Genomic DNA, 26,233 nt, shown 5'->3' with positions numbered 1-26,233 from the left:
TGGGATCTGAACCGAGGATGTCGTTGTGGCTTGTGCAGCCCTTTGAGACACTCGTGATGCAGGGCTATATAAATAAACTTTGATTGATGATTGATTGATGACAAGCAGGCTCTTGTGACACATTTCTAAAAGGTCAATTTTGCAAAATAGGGGGCATTTAGTGCTAAAGGCATTAATTACAAATTTGGTACCTCACGCTAACATAAAGGTGTGTGATGGATTAGTTACACTACAAATATAAGGAGGGGCCAGACGTGCAATTAAAAGGACATTTGTTGATGATCATGTGAAAAGAGGTGGAAAGAAACGCTGTGGGTGGCTAACACACAAACACAAGTCGAACCTGGTGACGAGCGCTCACTTTTACTGTTTAGTTTGATGTGGGGGGGCCACACACAAAGGCAGCACTGCAACACACATGCTTGTGTTTGTTACTTACATATCATATATATTTGTTCAGAAGAAAAAGGAAAACACCCTTAAGGTGAATGAAGTGTGAAGAAGAAATAAAGAGCCAAAGTAGCAAACAAGGACTGAAGAGGAGGGTAAAAAAAAGCAATAAAGCGACAGAGTGGAGCATCTGGCCTCGTCCCAGCTTTGTCTGCACTCTCAAGGGAAGCAGGCAGGCACAGGCGGGCTCTCTTGGATCACGGCCAGGCCTCACGGTGTGCCACGCTGCCTGGGGAAGGCCCCAGAAGGGTGGGAGGGGAGATCGAGAGTGGAAGATCACCTCCTGGACCAACGTACGAAGGAGGAGGAGGAGGAAATGTATATGCTTTCAACTTGTCGCTGGGCCAAGGTCCTGCCTAACTAAGCACTGGGACTTCTTTAATTTGTGACATTTGAGTCACTCTCCTTCCTGCGACATTATGAATGCACACACCTGCATATTCACAATTAGTGTAGCCAAAATTGTGCCTTGTAAAAAAATGTAATAATGGCCGTCAGAGAGGTTTTTGGGGTTCAAAACATGCTTGTACACCGCAAACTATTTTTTGCCACAAGATTTTACATTTTATTTCTCCAAATTTCCCTAGTTTTAAGAGCTATTCACTTATTTTTAGTCATTGACTAATCTTAACTCTAGCATTAATAAATTGTATTTTTTCTATTCTAGTTTAAACATGTTAAACTTGAGAAAATAACTATTCAAATATTTGCCCCCCTGCTAATCAATGGATATACAAATCTTAATACAGGATGTTTTATCAAGTAAAATTATTTGTTCAGTAGTTTTCCTAAAATCTAGTCTTTTTATCTTATATTTTGACAGATCTTTTTTGCAGTGCATCATCTGTCTGTGTCGTGTGTGTGTGTGTGTGTGTGTGTGTGTGTGTGTGTGTGTGTGTGTGTGTGTGTGTGTGTGTGTGTGTGTGTGTGTGTGTGTGTGTGTGTGTGTGTGTGTGTGTGTGTGTGTGTGTGCGCGTGTGTGTGTCTTTGTGTTTAAGTGTCCAACAGCCAAAGGGCACCTGCATCAGTCATGAGCCTCCGATATTACATTGTAATTGCGTCATTGATATCTGGAGCTCTTAATGAGCCTTTTACATGTAACCATATCACACATTTTCCTTGCGGGATGTGTGAGTGTGTGTGTACGTGTCTACATAAATGACCTCTGTGTTGGACACACAATCACCTCAGCTCACCAGGGCTGTTGCTAGGAATTCTGGGGCTCCTGAAAGCGGTGTGGGCCCCTCTACCCCATTCATTGCCACATTGAAGGTGGCAATGAATGATTCCTGGTATAATACACCCAATTTGTTTCCTTTTTTACAATTAACCACTCAACAAGTCAGATTATTATGTAAATTAGGTAGAATTAGCTATCTTTTGTGTATTTAGGTTATTCCAATTCTCCACACATTTTACAAGACCACACTGAACACATCATGATAACGTAACTGACCTTCGTCAGATACTAAGAATTTTTAATTATGAGCATCTGACGAAGGTCATTATTCAGTTACTCGGTAAATATTAATTATTAATAATAATAATAATAATAATGTCCATTTGGTCCACTGACAACGGAAATACAAAAATCTTGGTATTCATGAGCTGTATGTTGATTGTCTGGGTGGGGTTTCTGCTGTGGGAGAATTTGTGACATTTACCTCTTTTCAGAGATTGTATTCCCTTAAAACATTCACATTTTGCACAATGAGATTTGTGCTCACAAGCATGGGATACACTGTACACGTTTTTGTCTGTAAAAAACATCATTGCAAACTGTTATTTATTAGCATTTATGTAAACTAAGAACAGCATTTCATGATTAATATCCCAAAATTAACCTTCTTACTACATGACAGTACAGCACACGTGTTTGGGGAGTGTGGGTGTACAGTGCTTGTTAATTTTGCCAAAATAAGAGTTAGCATGCAACATTTAAGTCGTCTAACTGTGCTGCTGTAAGCTAACCTTCAAAACAGCAACACACACACAAAACACACCGTTAATGACATTGGCTGCGTGTGAGCTGCATCACTCTGTAACGATCTAACAGTTAAGAGTTTATGTGTGGTGTTGAAGTTGTCCGACTGTTTTTCTGGCAGTGAACGCATCACTGGCTGAGCCAAGTTAGTGTGTCTTTTGGCGCATATGAAAGAGAGCGGTTGCTGTCAACACAACATACCAATTGTTTGTTTTGGTGTGATTACGACAGAAAGTGAATAGTTTTACTAGTTAGTAGTTTTGTCACTAATATTTTGGTGTGGTTACAACCGACAGTAATCAGTTTTGCTCAATAAAATGATTGTTGATGCAGACCACCTTCTTCTCCTCCTTAAAACGTCTCAGCTGATGATTATTTTATCTGTTGTGACCACTTGTTGAAAATGGTACAGAATAAGTAATGTGTTCATTTTATTTAGAGATTATGTTTGGTTTTAGATATGGATTTTAAGCACTTCATTGATTTTCCATGCGCGGAGGACAAGGAAGCAGTGCCCAATAGTGCAGGTGCGCACTTTAGAGGAAACATTGGTGTGGACCAAACCATTTTTTAAGAAGCGGCAATTGAAATTATTAAAATTAAAATATTGTATGACTTGTGGCTTTGTTTTAATTTTGATTCATTCTTATTATATACTAGTTCAGTGTTTGATTAATCATTTTCTCATGGAGGTTACATATGGGCCCCATCAGGCTGTGGACCCTTGGGACTGTCATCACCTTTCCCCCCTATACGACAGCCCTGCAGCTCACGCTACATAAATACATTAAATAAATGGGTTATACTTGCTTTTCTACATTCAAGGTACTCAAAGCACTTTGCACGTTCACCCATTCACACACTGATGGTGGGAGCTGCCATGCAAGGCCCTAACCACGACCCATCAGGTGCAAGTGTCTTGCTCTACCAACCGAGCCAAACGCTACAACCAACCCTATGTATGTGGTCATTTACCAGCTTACCGATGGTTCTGCAGACACTCTTCTTCATGCTGCTGCTCGTCTTCCTATCATGGAGCATCCCTCACCTCCTCATCACCTGACCACAAGAGAACAGGAAACAAAACAAAAAAAAGACATGAGAATGTTGCTCACTCCTTCCGGTTTTTATTCCATCACAGTCTTCTTAAACAAAATATACTAGAGGGTCACACGCACACCTGACCCTGACCCTACCCCTGAAATAGCCTTTTATTGATAAGGTCATTGGCTCAGAGGAAGATGGAGGGGACTGGCAGGGTTGTTGACATCAATAATACTGTATGTGCATTAATTCCACTTTTGCTACTGATACACACATAATGTCATGACTGCTCATGACAGGTGGGACATGTGTTTGTTTTATTGTGTTTTGCTATTTGGTTCCTGTCCAGCACTTATTTTTCATTCCACTTCCTGTTGGTCTTCCCTCTCAGCCACTTTACCTCCACTTAAGTAATGTTTTCCTCACTGTTTTCCTGATTGGCAATCAGGAGACACACCTGTGCCTTGTTGCTGATTAGGTGGCTTCTTAAGATTGCAATAGTCCTTTTTCCACCGCAGGAACATTTACAGGAACTAATAAATAAATAAATAAATAAAGTACCTTCCTGTGTTTTCACCAAAAACTACCCAGGTAGATTTAGTTCCACAGGATCTAGTTTTGGTTCCTAATAGCTAGGTGGGACTATCGGAGGTTCCCAGGAACCTTTGAGGGGCGGTCTGCGCTGAACACAGTTGGGGCGTTTGTAAAACTTTGTATTTGAAGTTCCAGCCGCCATGAGAGTATTGCGAGAACATGTTTATTTCTTATATCTTGTGTTTCTATTACAACATACTTGACAACGGAGAGAAAGAAGAACAAAAATAACTTTACACTCGCAGTAACTATTGTTTTTTAAAACGTGATATGGACAGACTCTTTTAAACGTATTTACAGAGTGATATAATATATATTCCACACATAATATATATGCCAGTTGTGTGGAATATGTATTCCACACAACTGACAAGATAGTCCAGAACAATAGCAACCTTCATCTGGAACAGTATCAGTCGGGGCAGGAACGGTCTTTTCCTTCGGATTTAAAACTCCTACCATCAGCCCATCACCCTTTTGAATGAACTACCAGATATTGGAACTTTTTATTTACATGATTCTTCGTCCAAAAATCCTTCAACAAAATCTCTCCCAGCAGGCTGTCTTTTCTTTCTGACCTGCATCTGGTCCGAGACCTTCTTGGTAGTAGCGTCATGTTCGTAGCGCAATCCAAGATCATCTCTTGATGCTGTCTGCTATTTAAAATCAGAGACGTAATATTTGTAATATGTGCCAATATTACAGCGGCCATCAGGTACAACAGAGCTAGGCTGTTGACTTGTAAGGAGTCGCAGATCCCTAGTGTGATGTCATAGGTCAACCGGAAAAGGATTACATTTAACTAAGAAAATAACCTCCTCCTAGTGTACGGGAGGCACACAGCGTATGATCAATAGTCACATTAGAGAGTGTGCATGGACACTGGGACTTCACACGTAGGTGTGAAAATACAAAAAAAACAAAACTATTTTGTGCATGGAAACCTAGTGACTGACATATGGACACTCCTGATTAGGGATCAGAGGCAGGTGAGTCCCCTGATCACTGATCAAGAGCAGGGATGGAGAACAGCACTCAGAAACAGTGGCAAAGTCACTGCAAGACATATCCAAAACGGGAACTGCAACAAAAAATAATAGCGCTAGACAAGAAGAAAAACTAAACACAGGAAAACAACACGAAAAAACACATGACAAATTCACAGTAAATGTTGCTGTGGATTTACAATGAACATCTGGACACTACATTTTCAATTCACTGTTGTGGCAGAATCTACATTAAACTGGTTAAAAATAATATAATAATATTGGGACCTAGAAACCTTCTTCTAATTCCCTGCTGAGTCAAGTGTTTAAATTTCTCTAATTACCGTCGCTCACCAACGCGCTGCCTGCACACTATGGAAACTTCTTGCTGGCGTAAGTGTGTAAATGTGTGTGTGTGTGCCCAATCTTCAATTTTTACAGAGGTGGACATCATGTCACATCACATGCGTCTTTGAAGAACCATGCCCATATTTAAAGGACGTCTTTATGAGCTTCATCTTGCCTATTTTTGTCATGTGGTACTACAACTTGATATGACACACACACACACACACACACACACACAAACACACACACACACACACACACACACACACACACAAAAGCAGCAGGGGGGTGCGGGGGCTGAGAAGCAGCTGGCTCTGCTGCTTTTGATCTCATCTTTACACACAGGCAATAAGGGTGTGTTTGTGTGTGTATGTGTGTATGCGCACGTTATAGCTTGTTTTTCCCTATTCTCTTCATATTGAGGATTACTATGAATGAACGCTTGTCTTTACATAACACCCTTTGTTTGTTCTGTGTGATTCATAAGCAGGACGCTGCACTGGGCAAAGTGTTATCCATTCCACACACACACAAAAGCAAAGAGGCGGAAAGAGAGGCGAGTGATGACAGCAGAAGGGTGGAAGAAATGTAGCAGAGATGAAACAAAGGGAGGATAAGAGCCAGGAAACAGGAAGTGTGGTAACAGGAAATGGAAAATGTGTTGAGGGAGCAGATGCTTTGTTAGCGTGACGTACAACATTCCTGCCGGGATGATGGCGCTGCGGAATGCAAACCAGCACGCTGCTATCGACATCTACTGTAAAAATAACGATTGACTACAAAAGTTTTATTAATGTGGTTTGGGTATAGAATATAGCCACAATATTGGAAATAGATGGATGCCGTACACTTGGGCTTGGCATAACTTGCACTTACATAAAGCCTGAGTTGGCATGGCAACCCCTCATCAGCAACAAGTGACATATCAGATTATTTCTTTGGCTGCATTGCATGGCCTGCCATCTGTAACCCTCATACATGTCAGAGCACATGTTTACAATGTGAACGCCATGACACTTGACTTTATATTGTCACAAAAGTTTCACGGCGCTGCAAAGTCACCAGGGAGGTTGTGGGGTACCAACAGGCTTAAAAATGCTCGTAGTGTTCAGTTCTGTTCATTTATTTATTTCATTCATAAATAATCAAAAGGAATAAAAAAAAAAGAAAAATCAATTAAAATAACATTAAAGTACAATATGAATGAATGAAAAAGTTCAAAACTTATTTCTGCCCCCTATTTTCACAAATACAACAGTTGACTTTCAATGTTGGCGACTACAAAGCCATATTTTCATTTTACAACAATTATACCAAAAATGAAGAAATAATTGTACACAATCATATCTTTTCATCATCACGATTTTTACTTCCTTTTTTTTAATAAAGAAATATTTACATTGTTTCATTCCACTGTCAAAATTGTGCCATAAACTAACACCTCTGATTGAAATACATATTTCCATTATCACTGATCTAAATCTAAATTTATTAAAGATCTCAGTTCCTTTCAGATTATAATTACTTTCTCTTTTTACAAATCTGTTTTGAATATTATTTGGTAGAACTCTTGCATGTGCTTTGTACATGACTTTTAGGATATTACACTCTGCCAGTTCATGAAATTTTAATAAAATTGACTGTTTGAATATTGGGTTTGTGGGTTCTCTGTATTTCATTTCCAGTAATGATTCTTACGGCTCTTTTCTGCAGAAGGAAAATTGGATTTAAATACGTTTTACAGGTAATACCCCACACTTCAATGCAGTATGTGGGGTATGGAACAATCAGTGAGTCACAAAATATACAATGCTTTTTGATTGAGCAATTCCTTCACTTTGTGTAATATAGCGATAGTTTGAGCTACTTCAGCCTTTGTATGCAGTGAGATGCAAACAAAGAAGGAAACACATGGAACAACGATGCATGAAATATTCAGTGAGTTTTTCCAACGTGCACGTGGTCTTTCCCCTTTCGCACGTGTAGAGGTGTTACAAAAAAATGCAGCGAGCGCAGAATAGGAAGACAGGAAGGTGGGGGAGAAGGAGTCAATGAGGGCAAAGCAGTGCAGGAGAGAGAGAGAGAGAAAAAGAGAGAGAGAGAAAACCCAGCTGACTGTGTTCCAAGATACTCCCCTTAGCAACAGGCCCGGCTCGGCTTGCGTCCCATTGGCCCGCTGACAGCATGCATCACAATCCCATGCATGGCAGCGCGGCCAATGGGGGTGCTCCTTGCAAGTCTTGCGTTGACATGGCAACACAAGCCTGTACTTGGCACTGAATGTGGCCCGTGTGTATGGAGCACTCCAAAGTTGACCGAGCAACAAGTTCATGCAAACAACACACACTGGCAGGCGCACTACCACCATGGAGGTCACACAGGGAGTTGTGTGTGCGTCAAGCGACAAGAACGGCTAATTAATAACAACCATGCCATTTGCCCCCTTTATTTGGTGGTAAGCAGTGTAAGTATAGCAAGCAACAGTAATTAGCCAGCTAATTACCCTGGAGCCTAAATTACAGACACCAAATAACGGGTTGCGCTTGTATGAAGCCTGCGTTTATCTAAGTGATTGAGCAGTAGCGTGACTGCGGGTAAAGGTCAGCACCTCACAGGAGATAGAAGAGACCGGCCGGGTGATATTTTGGTGAAACAGCCATGACATTGGCCACACTTTACCCACAATGCCTCGCGCTGACGCTGGAAGGAAGTCATGGAACATGGCTGGAAATACAATTGTCTCTGCGTGCACGTGTGTGTGGGTGTGTGTGTGTAAGCTGAAGGCTTGGCGGCACAAGCTCTACTAATGGAGTTAGCTGTGATAACAGACAAGGGCGGCAGCTGGCTCTCCAGGAATATTCTCTCCTCCAGAGCGTGCCCTGAGAGTGCATTTCATACATAGTGTACACACACACACACATACCTCTCCCCACATTTTAAAAATGCATGTGGAGGGCCCGTCAGGATAAATCCATAATGCATGTTCACTATCTGAGATGAGATTATTAACATCTGCGCATTCTAACTGTAGCAGCCACTTCATTAGGCACCCAATCGCCAATATTCAATGATTGAATAACTTCATTTGTTGAGGACAACGCATGTTGATTAACGTGTGAGCAAAAGGATCAGAGTAACTAGGCCAGAATTAGCTATGGTGGCTACAATTAATATGTTGTCCAGGCACCATAAAAACAGGCATACTAGATCACGCACAATAAATATTAGTTATAAATCAACATAAATGAATAAATGATGAAGAGTACTAATAAGTTGCTCTGGAGAGGGAAGTCTGGGGGTCTCTGCGACCCAATTCCGGATAAGCGGTTGAAGATGGATTGATGGATGGATGGAGTACTAATAAAATTAACGCTTAATTTGAATTGACGTCAGGTGTTTAGCAATGTATTCATTATTGTGGTCGTAGAACTGCATTGTATCATACTGAGAGTAGTTCCTCATATTTTGTCCCTCTGTAGGAGTGCACAGAGAAAGTTAAGATGAATAAAACACACTTAAATTAAAAATAAAAGCGGCAGCGTTTCTTATTTTTATAAAAACTCTAAACTTCTTTGATTTTGCACAGTAACTACTATTTGAATCCCTGTTTTTACTGTGTTTTTGTTTATAAAAAAAAAAAAAAAGAAAAAAAAAAAGGATCCATCTCGTCTCGCTCTACGTCCTCACGGCTCCTCTTCGCCCCTTGTTGGCCTCTGCACACAAAGGCTGAGGTGCTGGGGAGGGAGCGATGGAGGGGGAGGAAGGCACAAAGGACTCTTGCCCGGGGGGAAAGGGAGGGCAATGGGGGTAGATGGAGGGTAAGACGCGGGTCAAAGGGGGGAGGGCGGGGTCTGGGGGGACGGGGGTTAGACAGGGGCCTGAAGCATGCTTGGCGGGGCGCGAGGGGGTGAAACCTGAGAGGGAGAAAGCCAAGAGAGAAAAGGAGCTGAGGGAGAAATGTGAAGCTTGAAGCTGCAATCATTCTTTTTTTTTTAACGTTGGTGTTTGCACTTGCCAAAGGGTGTGTGGGTCGGTGGGGTGTGGGTTGGGGGTTCAGATTTGTTTTCGAAAAGGGCTGACTTCAGAGAAGGGTATACCATTTACACTTCTAGTAATAAGCCATGCCCCCTTTAGCTCATTATGAACCAGGTTGGTTGTCACACTCTTTATATCTCACCAGCAGGGGGTGCCGTCTCTTTCAAATTTTGGTATGGACATGCACGGAATTAGGGTCAGAGCTCACCTACATGGTCTTCTCTAGAATAAGAGGGATAAACTTGGTGACAGAACTTGCGTTTTACACGTCAAATAGTAAATATTTGGCTTCTCAGTAATTGTCTTCCAGGCTATTACACAACGGCTTTGTAACACAACAATTGTTACCCTGAAAGGGGCAGGTTTTACATGGCTGCATGGCTGCCCTGTTATAGCCAGCCCTCCTCCGACTTTTAGCACATAAACTTCGCCCATCTAATTATTGCGATTTGGCAAAGTTTAGCTACTGACGTTAGCTATCATTAAATGTATATTCTATCATAATAATATACTGCAACAGTAAATTGTTAGTTGCTTCTCTTGGACTGCTTCTGTGTATGTTATTTGGTTGAAGTTTATTTCAACCATGTATACAGTTTCAATACTTTAGATATTTTACATATTCTTCACAACTTGTCCGAAAAACGTAGCAGGAAGCTAAACGTATTTAATCCGACCCCTTTTCCACTTTATAGCAACTACTAACACATCTATTCACTTCCTTATTTTCAATAAGTTCAAGGCGTTTATCAGAATTATTCTTCATTGTACTTGGTAAACACTTGCACTTTCTCCATGTGTGTATAAGACATTGACAAATGTGAACAGCGTTCTAATTACTCGGGGTGACGAGCAATTTTTATTAAATATAATTATAGACATTTTAGACCTCTTAAAAAATATGTATGTTCAGTTAAACAACTAATGGTAACATAAGCTAGCTGGTGGTGTTTTGGTTATATTTTTGGGTTTGAAAAGTTTAACTGAGTTGAAAACAAAAGTTATAGTTTAGCTTGTTATTAGCTAGCGAACTAGTTGTTACATAGTTGATGCCAGCTAGAAATTCTAGTAGGACAGTGTTCACAGCGATTTACTTGTTTCACATTTTTTAATGTTACGGCCTTATTGAAGAATGGAATACACTCATTTTTGTCCTCAAAATTCTACACACAATTCCCTATAATTTTCAATGCGAAAAGTTTTTTTAATCAAACTAAATTAAAAAAAATCACATGTACATAAGTATTCACAGCATGTGCTCAATACTTTGTTGATGCACCTTTGGCAGCCATTACAGTCTCAAGTCAAGTCGATGCCACAAGCTTGGCACACCTATCTTTGGGCAGTTTCACCTATTCCTCTTAGCAGCACCTCGCAAGCTCCATCAGACTGGATGGGAAGTGTCAGTTTTCATCCAGGATGTTTCTGTACATTGCTGCATTCATCTTAGTCTAGTCAGGGAGGTGACCAAGTCACTCTGTCAGAGCTACAGCATTCCTCTGTGGAGAGAGGAGAACCTTCCAGAAGGACAGCCATCTCTGCAGAAAACCACTAATCAGGCCTGTATGGTATAGTGGCCAGACGGAAGCCATTTCTTTGTAAAAAGTTTGCCACGATGCACCTGAAAGACTCTGACCATGAAAAACTAAAACCTCTGATCTGATGAAACAAAGATTGAACTCTTTGGCGTGAATGCCAGTCGTCATGTTTGGAAAAATCCAAGCACCGCTCATCACCAGGCCAATACCATCCCTGCAGTGAAGTAAGGTGGTGGCAGCATTATGCTGTGGGGATGTTTTTTAGCGGTGGGAACTGGAAGACTAGTCAGGATAGAGGGAAAGATGAATGCAGCAATGTACACAGACATCCTGGATGAAAACAAACACTTCCCATCCAACCTGATGGAGAGGTGCTGCAAAGAGGAATGGGCAAAACTGCCCAAAGATAGGTGTGCCAAGCTTATGGCATTGTATTCAAAAAGACGTGAGGCTGTAATTGCTGCCAAAGGTGTATCAAAGTGTTGAGCAAAGGCTGTGAATACTTATGTACATGTGTTTGCAAATATAATGTGATGATCCATTGCCGTACGTGGTGTACGTGTTGATTCACATGTTTATGTTTGGTTTCAGCACCCCTGTTTTGTGTTTTAGTTTCCATGACGGCAGATTGTTTTCACCTGCCTCTGATTAGTGTTCGGGACGCTCACCTGCTCCTGGGCACTAATCAGAGAGATATTCCATCCTCTCGCCTCACTCGGTCTGGTGCTTTTGTTTGCTTCCATGCAACAAAGTTACGTTCTTGTTCCTGATCCTAGTCCATGTTTTGACCAGCATCCTTTTGGCTAAGCCTGTAACGACCTGGTCGCATCGTGGTGCGAGGTGTTCTCCCAAGGATGCAGACGGGCTCGGACACAGCTTGCAGGTAGAAAAATGATTTATTCTGGAACTAACTCAGACAGGAAAAAACAAAAACGACTAGCATGGGAGCTAGCAAGCAAAAAAATAGCATAGCCTGAAAGCTAGCAGGAAACAAAAAGGTCGATACTTGTTGCATATGAGCAAATTAGGAAGCCAGGCAGAGTGCTGCCTGGGCGAAGACTAAATAGCCCTCTGATTAGTGCCCGGACAACAGGTGAGCGTCTCGAACACTAACCAGAGGCAGCTGAGCATAATCTGCCATCATGGCAACAGAAACAAAACAAGGTGCTGAAAACACATGTGACTTGAAAACGTAAAACTATGATCCGGGCAGCGGATCATAACAAAGCCATTCTTGTTTTCGGTGCCGTGGGCACCGCGTAGCATATTTTTGTCTGCATTTAAGAATAAATCATTCTTCTTACCTGCAAGCCGCTTCCTAACGTTCCTCTGCATCTTGGAAAGACGACCTCTGGCATCACGATGCCACAACAAATGATTCTAAAACCCTTTTCACATTGTCCTTATGGGGTATTGCCTGTATAATTTTGAGGACACAAATCAATTAATTCAATTTTGGAATAAGTCTGTAATATAAAAACATTTGGAAAAAGTGAAAGCACTGTAAATACTTTCAGGATGCACTGTACTCATACATACAGTAAATACAGTACATATCACATATAAAGTAGGCTGGCCTAAAATATGTTTTCCCTGTTCATGTTCCTCTCATCTTGTGTTAAGATGCATTTGACAACTTGTCAAATCAACTTTCTAATTTAGTTCTGCCGTCTTGACCTTTTTAAAAATATTTTACCAATAAAATAACCTTGAGACAACCAACCCCATAGTGTGTGACAACCATCAACATCCATCCATCCTCTTTTTCTATCGTAGTAACACATCGGCATGTGTCAGTATTAGCCGTAAAAGCTAACTACGGCAAGAGATAAGCTAGCTTCTACGTCAGCAAAAAAGTTTGTAATGCACAACACTGCGATAAAACACCAATCTGTACTGGCTGAAAAACTTGAAAATTGAACATCCATCCAGCCATCCATCCATCCATTTTCTACCGCTTGTCCCTTTTGGGGTTGCGGGGGGTCGCTGGAGCCTATCTCAGCTGCATTCGGGCGGAAGGCGGGGTACACCCTGGACAAGTCGCCACCTCATCGCAGGGCCAACACAGATAGACAGACAACATTCACACTCACATTCACACACTAGGGCAAATTTAGTGTTGCCAATCAACCTATCCCCAGGTGCATGTCTTTGGAGGTGGGAGGAAGCCGGAGTACCCGGAGGGAACCCACGCAGTCACGGGTAGAACATGCACACTCCACACAGAAAGATCCCGAGCCCGGGATTGAACTCAGGGCAACTCAGGACCTTCGTATTGTGAGGCAGATGCACTAACCCCTCTTCCACCGTGCTGCCATGAACAATCTTATTAAAGTATCTGTAAAGTACTAGCCCACATTTCATATTTTGTTTGTACACAGCTAGCTAGACAGAGTATGCCGTCTGTCATGATACACGCATGACGTGCTGTGTGTGTCATGATCAATATAAAGAGTGACTCACTCAATGGACAGTTGTCTGTTTGGTCCAGCTGGCCGAGGACGTTTTTCCCGGATAATTTGGGGGTCAGCACGCCATTTATGTCTAAATAGCTTGTCTCAAATTCCACATTTGCAGCTTCATAATGCCGCCCTCACTCTCTCGGCTTCTGTCAGCTCCAACGTTTTGTCTTTGTTGTCTGTTACCAAGTCTGCCATGATTACAACACACTTGTGTTTGATTCCAGAAGTAGAACACACAGTTTTTGCCAGAAGTCGGATGTGCGCTGCTATGGAAATGGAAATCAATGCGCGGGAGGAGCCAGTTCTGGCATTAATTAAAATGACCAAAATACGGTAAATATTGAACATATTACATATTGTTATTAACGTGTCTGTTACTAGTTGTTTTAGAGGGCTTTGAAGGCTACAACGGTGACTCCCATTAGCCGCATCTTCCAAGCAATTTTTTAATCATCTTTAAAATCCCCCAAAAAACCAAGACTTGTGTGTTCTTGTCTCTCAAAATGGTTTTGAACGATAGGCCAAATTCCCCAAAAAGTGCAGTTCCCCTTTAAAGGTTTCATTTAATGTAAGAATTTTGAAAGATGTTTCGATGAGAAATTCACACGAGAGCAAAAAGTGTGACAACCTCCTCCATTCTCCCCTACAGTATATTAGACAGCTTAAACATGCTGACTGACAAATATAGAGATTTAATAAATCAAAACGGGGACGGGGTCTCCTCTTCTACAAATCCTTTGGATAGGTGTTCTTCCACACCAAACTCATCCTATCACATATTTTATGAACCTTGTTCTGTGCATAATGCATGCAATATTCATTGAGAAATTAAAGGGGACCTATGATGATTTAGCACACTTCCTTGGCTATACATATACACATATATGTATACACACATACTGTACATACATATATACACAATACAGGCCAAAAGATTGGACACACCTTCTCATTCACAACACAACTGATGGTCCCAACCTCATTGAGAAAGCAAGAAATTCCATCAATCAACCCTGATAAGGCACACATGTGAAGTGAAAACCATTTCAGGTCTTGAAGCTCATCAAGAGAATGCCAAGGGTGTGCAAAGCAGTAATCCGAGCAAAGGGTGGCTAGTTTGAAGAAATTAGAATGTAAAACATGTTTTCAGTTATTTCACCTTTTTTTGTTAAGTACATAACTTCATGTGTTCATTCATAGTTTTGATGCCTTCAGTGACAATCTACAATGTAAATAGTCATGAAAATAAAGAAAACGCATTGAAAGAAGGTGTATATATATATATATATATATATATATATATATATATATATATATATATATATATATATATATATATATATATATATATATATATATATATATATATATATATATATATATATATGACAACATGCAAGCCAACACCCTCTCCTACAGGCAAACTTCTTACAAGCCTAAAGGCAGAGGAGCTTCATTCTCAAACTTGGCAATCTTTTTCTGACGTTTATTGATTAGGTTTTTTTTTTTTGTTCTTTGGCCAAACGTGCTCAACGCCCTCGAAAAGCAGCTGGAGGTGGATGATGATGGCAAAAGCAGGAGGGGGAGGAGAAGAGGAGGAGGGTGCCAGTGAATCGTCTTCCTCACCCACTGCTTCCTGACATCCATCTACACACACACACACACACACACACACACACACACACACACACACACACACACACACACACACACACACACGCACGCACACACACACACACACACACACCTCCATACTGACTCAGCGTTCCAAACTCCTCACTCAAACTACCTCTAAAAGTAGTGACTCCATAATTAAAACAAGAAGCACCATAAACAATTCAGGAGCAACTCACCAACATCCTCAAAACTTGACATTCATGGTCAAAGGCAGTCATGTCCCAAAATCCTGAAAAATGTTAATTTGAAGTTAACAGTAATTCGCTCACTATTAGAACAGCAGTAGTCCAAATAAAATTCTTGCAATGTAATATTATGAAACACAAACTTAAATTGAGTCATTTTGTCTTATTTGACAAATGAGCATGTGACAATGGTGCTAGGTCACTTCAGTAGCTGATCATCAACATGGTGATCGTGCTCTGCAGTGTTTGCTTGTTCTTTGATGGATTGAATGACTTCATGGATACAATTATACTCTGTGTCTGATAGACTTGTAATTAACATGTGCTTTATATTAGTTTTATCTTGGCTTAGTGGCGTGACTTTTAAAGTCTATTCAAAAACCCATAGAGATAATCGCTAATTTAGCATGGCTTCTAACGCCATCATCGTAACAGATTTATGGCCGTATTTCTGAAACGACCATATTGTTTAAGTTTATATCAAGGTCAAGGCTTATTTCTAAAGTACCTTTAAAACCACAGCCGTCCCAAAGTCTTGTACAAGTTAAGGGAAAAAAATGCAAGGATCAACCAATAATGAAATAAATAAAAACATCTGACAGGCATATTGTAGCCAAACCTTTACCCTAAAAGGTATAATGTCTAAAGAACATGTTTTAATAGTTGGATTGAACTGAACTGTAGCTGTCAATGTAGTTTTTTTGTTTATTGTTCCTATGCGAATATCTTTACATAACTTGCAAAATATTAATAATACATTATCTCTTCATATCTAATTATAAACATATGACTTTATTTATTTATTTAATATATTTCCTTATTTCGGTATTAAGTTCATCTTGTTGCTTTTATTTTCATTTGACTTCCCTTTTGCCTTCAGCTCCCTTCTGGCTTGAGCACTGTCACCCTCACCTGTCCCTGATTGGCAATCTGGACTCACCTGTTTCACTTTTGCCAATCAGGCTCCTTTATAAACCAGCCTGCCCTGTAGTCAGGGCTCCATCATTGTTTCTTGTTGGAACTGGTTTTGTATATGCTAGAGTTTTCTCTGCACTTCCCAGGAACCTTATTCCTGTTTTGTTTTTGACATTAAGTGAAACAGGTGGTAGAGGTGAACGGCACCGTGTCCCCCCCCCCCTCTCAGTAAGCTGTGGAGTCCCCCAGGGCAGTATATTAGGGCCTTTACTGTTCCTAATATACGTAAATGACATGTCATCAGCATGCGACTGTGAATTGTTCCTGTTTGCGGATGACTCGGCCCTGCTGGTATCCGGCAAGGACAAATCACAGGTGGAAAAAATCCTCAGTGCTGAACTCCTTAGTATTTGCACCTGGCTCACTGACAATAAACTATCCATACACTTAGGTAAAACGGAATCCATCCTATTTGGGTCCCAAATCAATCTCAAGAAAGTCAGTGACTTTACTATAAAAGTGTGTGACATTGTTATCACCAGGAAAGATGAGGTCACCTACCTAGGTTCCATTCTAGAGGCTAATCTTTCCTGTGATAAAATGGCAACCAAGGTAATCAGAAAGGTCAACCAACGAACGAGATTTCTCTACAGAATCTCCTCTCTGGTCAACAAAAGCACTTTGAAGATTCTAGCGGGAACTCTCGTTCAACCCTTTTTCGATTACGCATGCACCTCCTGGTACACTAGTACCTCCAAAACCCTCAAATCTAGACTCCAAACATCCCAGAACAAGCTAGTCAGGTTACTTTTAGACCTCCACCCCAGATCACACATCACTCCAACCCAGTTCTCCAAAGTGGGCTGGCTCAGGGTGGAGGACAGAGTAAAACAACTTGCACTGAGCCTAGTCTATAAAATCCGCTACACCTCCCTGATACCTAAGTACATGTCAAACTACTTCCTTAACGTAAATGACCGCCATAACCACAACACCAGGGGGAGCTCCACTAACCACGTTAAACCCAGATTCCGATATAACAAATGTCTAAACTCATTCTCATTCCGAAGTACATGTCAAACTACTTCCTTAACGTAAATGACCGCCATAACCACAACACCAGGGGGAGCTCCACAAACCATGTTAAACCCAGATTCCGATCTAACAAAGGTCTAAACTCATTCTCCTTCTATGCCACATCAATATGGAATGCACTCCCAACAGGTGTAAAAGAAAGCGCATCTCTATCCTCCTTCAAAACCGCACTAAGACAACACCTCCAGGCAACTTCAACCTTTGACCAACACCCTCCCCCTTCCACATCCCACCTCCCCGGATTGTAAATAACCAAATGTAAATAATCAAATGTATTTCTAATGTATATACTTGTTCTTATGCTATCTGAACTCACTATGTTCTCTGCTCGCTGTACATATCCTACCAAGTCAGACCTACACTGTTTCAATGCTCATTTCTCTGATGATGCAATTGTTGATGACTAATTAAGTATGCTGTTATCAACCACACCCTCCTCATCCCACCCCCCGGATTGTAAATAATAAAATGTATATACTCCATACTTGCCAACCCTCCCGTTTTTAGCGGGAGAATCCCGATATTCAGCGCCTCTCCCGACAACCTCCCGACAGAGATTTTCTCCCGACAAACTCCCGGTATTCAGCCGGAGCTGGAGGCCACGCCCCAAAAAAAAAAAGTCTGCCGCAGCTGCGATTGGACCTGACCAGCCTCCGGGTACAAGTACTGGAGTACCAATTGCTTGCCAGGGAAGATCTTCCCCAGGAAGCAAGGATTGACCGGTTTTGGGCCATGCTAGGGAGAGATGGAAGATTCCACACTCTCATGCATTTGATGAAAGCACTTTTGTGCGTGCCACACAGCAATGCATCATCAGAGAGGGTGTTCAGCAGGTTAGAAAAATAGTGACAGAGAATAGAAAGAGGATAGACAATTCAACCCTTAACAAAGCATTGTACTTTCAAGTACAACAATGAGTAGATGAGTGTTGTGTGTGTGTGTGTATATGTGTAAATAAATGAACACTAAAATTCTATATATATATATATATATATATATATATATATATATATATATATATATATATATATATATATATATATATATATATATATATATATATATACATAAATATATATATATATATATATATATATATATATATATATATATATATATATATATATATATATATATATATATATATATATATATATATATATATATATATATATATATATATATATGTAACGGTGTAGAAACAGACGTTCATTATGCTTGATTAAATTATGAATGAAGTGTTGCAACAGCGCCTGTTGCTGGCGAGAAGTGGTATGTACTTTACCTGCGGGATGTGATCAGAACTGTGACGCCTTCCAATTGATAATCCCGTGACCCAAGTGGACTCACAGTCTCACAATTTGCACTGTTTTGCAGGACAGTGTAATAAAATAAATTCATAATCCACCTGGTGCCAGTGATATGTTGAAGCGACAGCAGTGTGGAGCTGCATTTTGCCACATACAGTTGTGGACCGTCACATACATATATATATATATATATATATATATATATATATATACAGTATATATATATATATATATATATATATATATATATATATATATATATATATATATATATATATATATATATATGAAATACTTGAGTTGGTGAATTCTAGCTGTAAATATACTCTCCTCTTAACCACGCCCCTAACCACGCCCCCAGCCACGACCCACCCCCCACCCCCGACCAAGCCCCCCCACCTCCCGATATTGGAGGTCTCAAGGTTGGCAAGTATGATATACTCTGATGATTAACTTGTGTGATGACTGTATGATGATAGTATATATTTGTACCATGAATTGATTACGTGGACCCCGACTTAAACAAGTTGAAAAACGCATTCGGGTGTTACCATTTAGTGGTCAATTGTACGGAATATGTACTGAACTGCGCAATCTACTAATAAAAGTTTCAATCAATCAATCAAAAAGTCCTGTTTACCCGCGCTATACCGGCTGTTATTTCGAACATGCATACAATTACAACTTGATACGTCACAATTTCCAGTTTCTCCTTTCAACATGTTTTTTTAAGAAGCAGAGTTTATCATCTTACCCCGTTTACATTACATAGCACCTGTTCTCAATTTATCCGCAATACACTGTAGTGGCTGGCTACGGGTGTTAGCCAATGACTTTGGCTGGGGGGCGGGAGTTCCGGGGAGAGATAGGGAAGTGACGTTGTTGATAGGCAGTAGGGGTTCGAGTATTGCAGGTGTTGTGCCTGAAAACGCACCTCTGCCATAGAATGCACCCCCTGACGCGGGAGCGCGCTTACGTCACTCGCTTACGTCACTCGTCTCGAAAAGTATATCTAAACTCGGCTGTAATCACCGAAGTGGCTGAAATCGCCTCTTTTAAATCGCCTCTTTCGGCATAAAAAAGTACATAAAGTGAAATAATCCAAGTTTTCTTTACTTTTGGATGGATTAAAAATTGTGAGCCTTTAATGATTTCGCCGTCATTCAAGTGGCTGAAATCGCCTCTTTCGGCATAAAAAAGTACATAAAGTGAAATAACCCACGTATTCTTTACTTGTGGATGGATTAAAAATTGTGAGCCTTTAATGATTTCGCCGTCATTAGATCAGATAAGGCGAAAACAATAACCAATTAATATTGGAATATTTGCTGTCCTGAAAATGTAGTATTAATTGTCTACTTTTAAATCGCCTCTTTCGGCATAAAAAAGTACATAAAGTGAAATAATCCAAGTTTTCTTTACTTTTGGATGGATTAAAAATTGTGAGCCTTTAATGATTTCGCCGTCATATCAGATAAGGCGAAAACAATAACCAATTAATATTGGAATATTTGCTGTCCCGAAAATGTAGTATTAATTGTCTACCTTGACAGCTTACTGTAAAGAATATATACACCAAAGTAAACCTCTATATGTACTTTTTTAGAGACATCAAGGAGAACGAATGTTTGCTGCTTCATTCGACGTGTTGTCGTGATCCAATACTCGTATTTAAAAAAATATGACATTTTCTTTAACTTTAAGAAGCTCATGGGTGGATGGATGAATAAATAAATGAATGCATCTGATATCTACCATTGATTTGGTTTTAAGAAGTTTCAAATTGAACATTCACAAATAACGTTAAGTACCCGAAGTACCAGAGGTGGAGTTATGATGGGGGTGCATTTTCCACAGCTGCCGTAGAATGCACCCCCCATCTGTCTCTGGCTAGGAAGGTCATAAAGACATAACACTCATCCTGGTTACTCATCATAGCCCCCTCAGTGTACAGTGAAAACCATGTGATGATCGGACCACCAGAAGTTTCAGGCAGGACGTTCAGGCCTGCTGCCTGAGAATGCACCCCCTATCTATCTCTGGCTAGGAAGGTCATAGAGACTTGGCACTCACCCTGGTGACTCATCATAGCCCCCTCAGTGCACAGTGAAAACCATGTGAAAATTGGACTACCAGAAGTGGAGTTAGGGTGGGGGTGCATTTTCAGGCAGGACGTTCAGGCCTGCTGCCTGACAATGCACCCCCTATCTATCTCTGGCTAGGAAGGTCATAGAGACTTGGCACTCACCCTGGTGACTCATCATAGCCCCCCCAGTGTACAGTGAAAACCATGTGAAAATTGGACCACCAGAAGTGGAGTTAGGGTGGGGGTGCATTTTTTACCTGCCATAGAATGCACCCCCCATCTATCTCTGGCTAGGAAGGTCATAGAGACATTACACTCACCCGCGTCAGGGGGTGCATTCTATGGCGGGGGTGCGTTTTCAGGCACAATACCTGTAAAAAAGGGGAGACGCACATTGGGGTTGTAGTGTGGTTGAATCGCATCTTGTGCAATAAAGACAAGACAACAAAGAAGTTATATGAGCCTACATTCCTGGGATCATATTACAATACTAATACTAACATTAAAAAACATTTTTTTTAATAATATCTCTGCATCTTGGGGTTCAAGACCGCCACAACCTAACACATACTGCGTAACACTACTTCATAGATTATATGCAATATATTGTGTTCCCTAAGTGGAGTGGACATAAACAAAGGTGTGTGTTGCTGAGCCCGACCTGGACATAATCTGGACTAGACCTGGTTTTAAGAACCCTTTAAACCAGGGGTCACCAACCTTTTTGAAACCAAGGGCTACTTCTTGGGTACTGATTAATGCGAAGGGCTACCAGTTAGATACACACTTAAATAAATTGCCAGAAGTAGCCAATTTGCTCAATTTACCTTTAACTCTGTTATTATTAATAATTAATTATATTTATCTTTGTGGAAACACTGATCATCTTAATGATTTCTCACAATAAATATATATAGGAACAGATAAATATCAATATGCAACACTTTATTTTTATATTTTCTTAAAGTGCACATTTTTCAAATTGAACATTTTCAAATGATCACTTCTAAGACAGTCTTGTGAAATCACAATATCCCATTTTAACTAGCTAGCCACTAACATTTTTTAACAAATCATGAATTACTTTGCACCATGTTTGTACAAATAATAACTCATGTAAAATACAAAAGTATACTCTCAAATTTTTAAATCATGTCACACTTTGAACTGGACACCAAATCTGTTATCTGTTTCTTTGTCAGTTAGTGGGAAGCCTGGCATTGCATGCTGTTAACTAGTGTGTTGTACTCTGGTGTGTAACTTGACACTGCAACTCTGAGTGAGTCTTGCAGATGTGCATCAGTGAGGCGTGTTCTGTGTTTGTTCTTGATGAAGTTCATGTCAGAAAAGGCTGATTCACAAAGATAAGATTTTTCCTCATTGTTTGCGGAACCTTCTTAATCTTTTGGACATATTTTCACAGCAATCTGGCCTTAAGCTTAATTATGATAAATGTAAAATGTTAAGGATCGGAAATCTAAAGGGAACGTCCTTTCGAATGGAATGCAAAGTGCCTGTTTTGTGGACAGATGGACCAGTTAACATACTTGGTGGTGTTGTCCCAGAAAATCTGGAAGATCTAGGCTCAGTAAATTATGATAATCGACTAAGAAAGCTGGATAAAATTATGCAATTATGGAAAGGGAAATCCCTAACCTTGTATGGTAAAATATCTATTGCCAACTCGTTAATTATTCCTCAATTTATTTATTTGTTTTTGTCATTACCAGCTCCATCACAAAACTTTTTTAAGATTTATGAGCGGAGGGTCTTCGATTTTGTCTGGAATAGCAAACCAGAAAAGATTAAAAGAAAGGTTTTGTACAAAGAGTATGAATATGGGGGCCTGAAACTTCTCAACCTTGAAGCTATGTGTCTGTCTTTAAAAGCATCAATTGTTCCAAAGATGTATTTAAACATTGAGTGGTACACAAATGTCCTGTTGGACAAAAAACATGTACTGTATCAAAAGAAATTGTATCCTTTTTTACAAGTGATCCCCTCCCAGAGAGTCTGCTGGGAAACATGGCGGGGTTCATAAAGGAAACAATCCACTCATAGTGGTGTTTTCAATTTTATGTGCCAGAAAAAAGAGACGATATTTTGCAGCAGTTAATATGGATGAACTCTAATATTGTAATAGATGGAAAGCCTTTCTTTTGGAAAAATATGTTTGAAAGAGGAATCATTTTTGTCAATGATATTATCAATGAGAATGGTAAAATTATGAAGTATGATGAATTTAGAGCTATGTATGGTGATGCTTGCTCAAGCTTTTCATTTTATCAACTAACTGGAGTAATTGGGAAAAGATGGAAACAAATAATTAATTATGGAACTACTAAATTATTAGTTTGTAAACCTCTAATAAGAAATTCTAGTTGGCAAAAAGGAACTAAAATAAATAGAAAAATATATAATTTTTATTTAATAAAGAAATCTTTGAAGGCTGCCTCATACAACACAAATGGAAAATGGGAGGACTTTTTTGACTGCCCGTTGCCATGGGATGCCATATTCAAACTAATCTATAAAACCACTATCGATGTGCAAAATCGTTATTTTCAAATTAAAATTATTTATAACTTCTTACCCACAGGGAAAATGTTAAAATTATGGAATATGACAGAGTCAGATGATTGCCGATTTTGTTGTCAGGAGCCTGAATCCACCCTACATTTGTTTTGGTATTGTCATATTGTGTCTTTGTTTTGGGTGGAAGTTGAAAAAATGTGTTTAAGGATTGGTTTGTTTATGAAGCTTAATGTGGTTTCTGTTATTTTAGGAGAGTTCATTGACAATCATGATTTAGTCAATTTAATTTTAGTACTCGGTAAAATGTTTATTTTTAAGGCCAAAAACAGATATTCACTTAGTATTACTTTCTTTAAAACATTTATTCAGTATTTTCTAACTTTAGAAAGTTACATGGTTGAAAACGATAATGATGCCAAAAAACATTAAAAAAAGATGAGAAGTCCTCAAAGGCTTATTTTGAAAGTATAATTATGTTTATAGATTATATGATATCTGTTGTTGTGTTCCCTAATTTGAGTGACCTGGACATAATCTGGACTGTACATAAATGCTTATTTTGAAAATGTAATTTTGTTTATAAATTATATGCAATCTGTTGTGTTCCCTAATTTTTTTCTGTGTACATGCATGAAGGTGTGTGTTGCTGAGTCCGACTTGGACATTATCTGGACTGGGCCTGGTTTAAAAAACCCTTTAAACAAATCTAATTTCATTGACAACCTGGTCTGTTGAAGATAAGGCCCTTTTTTAAAATAAATAAACAACATTTTCTTGGATAAAAAAGAAAGTAAAACAATATAAAAATAATTACATAAAAAATAGTAATTAAGGAAAATGTTAGTGGACCAGCAGCCTATACAATCATGTGTGCTTCAGGGACTGTGTCCCTTGCAGATGTGTTGTCTATGTTGTGGGAACCAGAATATTGGTAGCAGAAAGAAATAACCCCTTTTGTGTGAGTGGGTGTGGATGAGTGTGCATGGGGGAGGTTTTTTGGGTTGATGCACTGATTGAAAGTGTATCTTGTGTTTTTTCTATGAAGATTTAATTTTTAAATTTTTTTTTTATTAATTTTTTTTTTTTAGAACAGGCCCGCGGGCGACTCATCTGGTCCTTACGGGCGACCTGGTGCCCGCGGGCACCGCGTTGGTGACCCCTGCTTTAAACAATCTAATTTCATTGACAACCTGGTCTGGTGAAGATAATGTCCTTTATTTAAAAAAATAATAATACATTTTCTTCAACAAAAAAGAAACTAAAATAAAAACAGTTACATGGAAACTTGTAATTAGTGAAAATTAGTAAAATTAATAACTAATTATTTAATAATTAATTAACCGTGTGCTTCACGGACTGTATTCCTTGCAGACTGCATTGATATATATTGTAGGATCCAGAATGTTAATAACAGAGGGAAGGAGGGAGGATTTTTGGGTTGGTGCACTAACTGTAAGTGTATCTTGTGTTATTTATGTTGATTTAATAATAATTAAAAAACAAAAATACAAAAAACACATGCTACTGTGTTTTAATGTTGGTCATTATGGTGGGAAAGTCAGGTGTTTTCTGAGGTGCTACTTGGTGAAAAAAGTTTGAGAACTATACTGCAGTATATATTAAAGACCGAAATGGAGCCACAACATGTAAGTGTGATGTCTGTAATGTGCACAAAATTGCAATAAAAGCCTACAGCGATTTCCAATTATCTAAGTGAGTAGGATGAATAATATTATTTTAAAGTGTTGAAAAGAAAAGTTTTTAACTTCGAGACGCACCAATGTGGTGCTGGGGCGCCCTCCAGTGGCACTGATGATAAAGTGCATGATGAGAGGGGGGTGGAGACAGACTTCATCCCGAGGAAAAAAATTCAAACGCTCTTCCTGGAAATATCAGAGAACCCGCCACAACTTAACCACATGACATATGGCAGACAAAGTACGGCTCTCCTCCTCCGCAACGAGCGCGTTTGTAATCCAAAAAAAAAAAGCCACCACCACCCCCCACCCCCGCCCCCTAAAATTGTGCAACACTGCGCCACTTGGGCAAGACTGAGCGCATTGATTGACACAAACGCTGATTGCGACATCGCACCTTCCCGTAAAAAAAACTATTTCCTACCAGACGATGCAAATCAGAATTTGGGTAAAAAAAACAAATACAAATATAAAAATATATATATAAAAAGGACAATCGAAACACTCCAGTGCGCAAAACTTGTAATGTGTCTACATATGCGCACACATCCGACATGATGGATGTTCAAACCGGAGAGTTTGTGTCCAAAAAGGCCTGCAACAATGCACAATGTTGCAGGCCTTTTAATTGACTGCGTGCGCTAAATATTGCCTGGCAGACATATAATTGATATTTCTTACCTTTACATCCATCACCTTGCCCAAACATCTGCCTGGGAATATGCCTCATAGTTTTTTCATTCCAAAAACAAGCATCTCCTCTCTTCTGGCGCAAAAACAAACCAGTCCAAAAAAAAAAAACATCGCTTCCACTGCACATCCATGACGGCAAACATGCGCATGCCGGCAGTGGAGGTGTTGGCCCATGGGCAAGGCATGATCGCTTCTCCTCCTCCTCCTCCAATACCAGGAACCATCTGGTGGGGAAAAAAATCGCACGATCATTGAAGATACGAAACGGAAGGGATTGACGGAACCTCCTATCCAATCCGCTCCACGCATGAGAGGAAGGTCCACGCAGGCACTCCGCAGAAAAAACTGCGCAGTTTTAATTCTCATGTTTTCTCTTGTGTCCCCGCTGAAGGGCCCTTTGCCTTCCTTTCCTCCTCCCTTCCTCTGCTTTCTCTCTTCCCCGCATGCAGGTTTATTTTCGGTGGAAGAGTCTTGGACATTAACCGCCCCGCCTCCATAGTCACATACTGTATAAAAAAAAAAGAAAAAAGAAAAAAAAAGGGAAAAAAAAAAAGAAGTTCAAAACTGCATAAATGTTATGCAGAAGTGGACGTCAGGTT

General features: G+C 39.8%; 1 long non-coding RNA gene across 3 annotated transcripts; it reads right to left on the bottom strand.

Annotated features, from left to right (window-relative positions):
- Positions 1 to 352: 352 nt before the first annotated feature.
- On the bottom strand, positions 353 to 26,233 carry LOC133661727 (uncharacterized). 3 transcript variants are annotated; one of them, XR_009827986.1, is made up of 4 exons: positions 25,623 to 26,233; positions 15,295 to 15,347; positions 3,418 to 3,493; positions 353 to 733 (listed from the first exon to the last, which is right to left on the bottom strand). It is a non-coding gene; the product is annotated as an uncharacterized LOC133661727 (long non-coding RNA). The 3 variants fall into 3 exon arrangements; XR_009827985.1 differs by lacking the exon at positions 15,295 to 15,347; XR_009827987.1 differs by lacking the exons at positions 15,295 to 15,347; positions 25,623 to 26,233 and adding an exon at positions 19,378 to 19,414.

This window comes from Entelurus aequoreus, linkage group LG12, assembly GCF_033978785.1.
Source record: "Entelurus aequoreus isolate RoL-2023_Sb linkage group LG12, RoL_Eaeq_v1.1, whole genome shotgun sequence".
Lineage (NCBI taxonomy): Eukaryota > Metazoa > Chordata > Actinopteri > Syngnathiformes > Syngnathidae > Entelurus > Entelurus aequoreus.
The sequence above is the reverse complement of the archived record's forward strand: the minus strand, read 5'-3'. Positions and strand labels throughout refer to the sequence as shown.